Here is a 4967-nt window from a genome sequence, read left to right as displayed (position 1 = left end):
CGCCGGGCCTGGGCCGCAGCCGGCCGCGCGCACGCACCTTCCCGAGGCTCGCAGCACCCCTCCCCCCGCGCCCTCCCACTGTGTCATCCTCCCCGCCGCGCGGTCGGAGCCACAGTCACAGGTTCCCACACTGGCCCCACACGCCCACGCCCTGATTCAGCGACCCCCGCCGCCAGCATGGTCGGTGCCAACAACCGGGACCTGGTCACACTTGGATAACTCCTCTTCCATCCCTCCACAAGCGGCGGTCCTCCCCCTCCTCACCTGGGTGACCTTGGACGAGGAGCTTCCTCCGAGGGGCTTCCGTTTTCTTGCTGGGAACAAGCTCCACTTGGGGCATCCCAAATTGTGAGGTGGCCTATTCCCACGGGGGGGTCTTGGAGGAGCCTGGGTCTCGCCCTGAACACTTGCGCGCTATCGAGGACATGGCCTCCCTTCTGCTAGCCACTGCAGAGCTCAGCAGGGAAGCCCAGCACTGGGGAGGGGGGTCAGGGTCCAGCCGAACTGGGGGGACCTTGGTGAACACTTGGCGAGCATTGGGCCAGGCTGGGCTGTGACTGCTGCAGGGCTGGCCTGGCGCCCTAGCCTGGCCCTAGCTGGCTCTGACCTGAGGCCCCCTGGCCCCTGCCTGGAAGGTGCCCCTCTCTGGCTGGAGCAGGCCCAGCCCAGGCCTGGGGGTTCCGGGTGGCCAGTGGCCGACCTTGACCTCACTGACTCTGCACCATTACCAGAGAAGGACAGCCCTGAATTTTTGTCCCCACTTTACAGACAACACACTGAGGCCCAGAGAGGGGAAGGGCTGACCTGACCTACATGGGTGGAGGCAGAGAGCTCTGCCCTAGGCCTGATCCTGTCCCCCTCCATTTCCATGCACCCCCTCTTAACAGACAGGAAGCCAAGGTCCAGGGATGTGCACCTGGCAAGGTCACATGACCAAGATGCAACTGGGACAGGGTGGCCCTGTGATCCCACTGCCCATGCCAGCCCTCAGAGAAGCCACTGAGCTATGGATCGAGACGCTTTTGTCCTCACTGGCCAGACAGTGGCGATGTTGGGGTGCCGTGGTTGTCCCAGCCTCAGACTGCAGACAAGGAAGGCCAAGGGCACTGCCAGCTTTGGCCTGCTGCGCCTAGTGGTCCTGGGCTCAGGGGCAGGGCCATTCAGGCCAATGGGACTGGGTGGGAGTATTCCTTTGGGAAGGACCCTCCAAGGCTAAGAACTCTAGGGAGAGGTACTGGAATTGGGGTGCACCTAGGATTCTCCATGGTCACCTCTGATGGGGACAGAAGCCACTAATTTAATGCCCATGTCATCAGTTGCAGAATGAATGGAGTTTGCTGACTGTGTGCACAGCCCATGGTGGCTTGGGGCCTTGGGGGGCTCTGGGCATCAAACCAAAGCAAATACAGGTCTGGCTGGTGCCGGTGTTCCGACGGAATCCCTGGCGCTCCAGGGCTGGAGGCACGGAGGGGAAGCGGGCAGCAGAACTATCAGCAAGCACCGACCAAACGTGTGGGTATTGTCCGGAATGACAATAGTGACAATAATAGCATTGCCTTGGGTGTCCCAGGGTTCACATGTTTCCCAAAAGCTGCCTAGTTTCATTGAAGGAATATTCAAAGCAAGCAAGTGCTGCTACTCTCCCCATTCCGCAGATGAGAAGGCCGAGGCCCAGAGAGCTTGGTAACTTGCCCAAGGTCACCCAGCAGAGAAGTGGTAGAGTCAGGATCCTGCGGGCTCCCAGGGCACTGAGCAGGACGCTGGGTCCACCTGTCCAAGCTTGTTGCTGAGGGCACTTCCAGCCTTGCCAGAGCCACCTCTGAGGTAGGCCCAGGTGCCAGGTTCTTTGGCAGGCGAGCTTCAGTGTCCTCCTGCCCAGGGTCCTCAGGCAGAAGGCAGGCAGGGCCTTGGAACATGCAGATGCTCCCCCCTCCCATTTCCCAGAAGGCCACTGATTCCGAAGCCTGCTCTTCTGTTCCTTCTCCTCCCATCCCCAGAGCCCCCACCGGCGCACCTTCTGGTGGGTAGGAGGTACTGGAAGTCGGCCTGGGAGTGCCGCCTGGAGGGTTGAGCCCACACAGCACAGGCTGAGATGACAGCGTTCTTCAATGTAGGGACACACTCCCCTAGTAGCAGGGGCGGGGGTGAGTCCAAGCTGCAGGACGAGGATGGGGCAGCTAAGCCAGACTTGGCCCAGGTCTCAGAGTTTGGCCAAGTGGGTACTTTTGTCCGTGTCTACTCCCCGGTGGCATGAAGGCCAGCTCTGGGCCAGCCTAAGCCTTCCTCAGAGAAATACCTAGAATCCAGGCAAGAACTCCCAGGCACTTGATGGCCCTGTAGAGGCTGGCGGGCCTGGTTTGGTGGCAATGGGAGCAGCCATGGTTGAAAGCACCTTTTTGCCAGACTCTGATCTAGCTCTGGACACTGGGGTGGAAAGCAGCCGGCTGGGCTCAGATGGTTGTGTCGCATGGTAGGTTTGGGACTGCTGCTACTTCCAGTCACTGCGCCAAGCCATTGGTGTGGCTCTGGGGACACCCGGAGGGACAAAACCAGTGCTGTCCCTGCCTTGACAAACACTTACTCTACTTGTTTCCAGGGGTGGCCAGAACAGAGGAGCGCACACTGCGGGCAGCAGGGGGGCAGCGTGATCTTTCTCAGTCTGGCGGCTAGAGCACTGAGTCCAGTGGGGTGGCGGGTGACCCACTCCCTCCCAAAGCTCCCGAGGCAAATCCTCCCTCAGCTTCCTCCCACTTCTGCTGAACCTGCCGCGTGCCTTGGCTTGTGGGTGCATCTTGCCGGGCTTCTCTCTGTGGTCACTTGGTTGCCTCCTTGGGGTGTCTCCATGTCTTTACATGGCCTTCTCATAGGGACAAGGGCCCAACCCCACTTCATTATTAATGGGCTCGTCTTAACTAATTCCATCCACAAAGACCCTCTTTCCCAACATGGACTGGCTCCAAAGTTGCAAGGGCCACGCACGAATGGGAGGGCACTGGTCAACTGGCTCCTCCATGGGGAATCTGCAGCGACAGAAGAGGGGACTGCAACTGGGCCTCACCTCCTTGGGCATCCTTGCTCTGCTGTTGCAAGTGTGGGTGCCCGGCTCTGCTCCATCCACCTGGACTGACAGCGGACCTTGGCCAGGTGGCCAGTGAGGGGGGCCATCACCTGGCTACAAGGAGCGGCCCCTGGGGCAGGGGCAGCCACCTGAGATTCCCATGGGGCCTGGCCTCACGCTGATGCTGGCGGCCCCGGCAGGCCCGACTTTAGGCAAATCCGGGATCAGGCCCCTGCCAGATGCCCGCAGCTCTGCGTGGGCTCGGCAAATCCCGAGGCCCCGCTCAGGCCTGGCCGCGGAGGAAGCCGCTCGCGAGTGCATGAGGCATCTGCTGAGCCGGCTGGGCTGGGGGCTGCGTGGCTGAGGCTGGAGAAGTCGGTGTGCGGAGGGCGGCGGCAGGGCCTCGGCGGCTCGGCTCGGCACAGATGGGCCAGGCTGCTGCTGTTGTTTTTTTTCAATGCACGCTGATTTCTTCCCACTTAAAAGCTTGCTTTTCCAGCGCATATCCTCCATGGAAGATCCCAGAATGCAAGGAAGCAAATGAGGCCAGACCCCGCCCGCCCCCTGCCCCCCGCCCCCCCCCCACCTGCAAAGCACTGTGCCTGTTTTATTGGATCAGGTTCCACACCCTTTTCTCTGCCCAGGCTGTTTATTTTCACATTACTGTAATTATGCCGTGCGCACAAGCGTGTCATCTTTTTTTCTTTTTTTACTGAACATAAGCATTTTCTTTATTAATGTAATCTCGTCCTAAATGGGGTTTTTTGCTCTTCAAGATAGATAGGGTTTCGTTTTCTTAAGCTCGTGAAAGCACTAAGTTTTGCTTCTGGCAAAAACCAAATTCGAACTAGGCGAAGAAGAACCAACCCGGCGGGGCTCATTGATTCATTCATTCACTCACTCCACAGCTATTTGATCAGCCCCAGCTCGGTGCGGTAATTATAATTTTTAATGGCTGACTAATATTCTCTCCAGAGAGTGTAATTCACTTAATGATTCGGCTATTTTTGGCGGATGTGTACAGGAGGCTGGGAGGAGGTCTGGGTACAGTAGGCTGCTCTGAACCCAAGACAGACCCTGCCCTAGGTGTTGCCCAAAGGTGCTTTCCAGCACCCTGTCCCCCACCTTCCACCCGTGCCCCGCCGTCTGAAGGCCTTCCACTCAAGCAGACTCTTTGAATTCTGCAGATGAATGTGAGCTGGCTTGCAATTCTATTTCGTTAGTTACTGGCAAGGTTGAGCATTTAAACGTTTTCTAGTTCAGCTCTGTGTGTGTGTGCATGTGTGATTATTTTTTTTTAATTCTTTCTAGGCTAACAAAATGTCCTACAGAAATTTGAAAACTATTCACTTCTGGGTTTTTTTCTGTGTGGGCAGCAACATTTTAAAGAGCTTTAATCTTGAATCCAGGAGCCGGTGATCTTTTTCTGTGAAAGGCCAGGTCACCCAGTCCCTCTCCTGATTATTCAGCATGAACGGGAGTGGTTGTGTTCCAATAAAACTTTATTCACAAGATTACAGAGGCTGCCAGGTGGCCCCCGCCTCCCTTCCCAGGCAGGAGTGTGCTGACCTCTGTTTAATTCTTAGGAAATCTGTCTTGGGGAGGGTATGCGGAGCCAGTCAGGTACTCGTCTCGTTGCATGGCCATGAGACGATTCAGACTCATACAAGAACCAAAAACCAAACTCACGGTCATTGACTTGATGCTGACTCATAGGGACCCTATAGGACAGAGTAAAACTGTCCCTGTGGGTTTCTGAAACTGTAACTCCTTAGGGTAGTAGAAAGCCTCATCTTTCTCCTGAGGAGCGGCTGGTGGTTTCAAACTGCTGACCTTGTGGTGAGTAGCTGAAAGTATAACCACTACAACACTGACCTGTAGGGCTGTCCTGCGTTACCATCTACTCAGC

Source organism: Echinops telfairi, unplaced genomic scaffold, assembly GCF_000313985.2.
Source record: "Echinops telfairi isolate 266 unplaced genomic scaffold, ASM31398v2 ScPeMD7_7472;HRSCAF=8510, whole genome shotgun sequence".
NCBI classification, from domain to species: domain Eukaryota; kingdom Metazoa; phylum Chordata; class Mammalia; order Afrosoricida; family Tenrecidae; genus Echinops; species Echinops telfairi.
The sequence above is the reverse complement of the archived record's forward strand: the minus strand, read 5'-3'. Positions refer to the sequence as shown.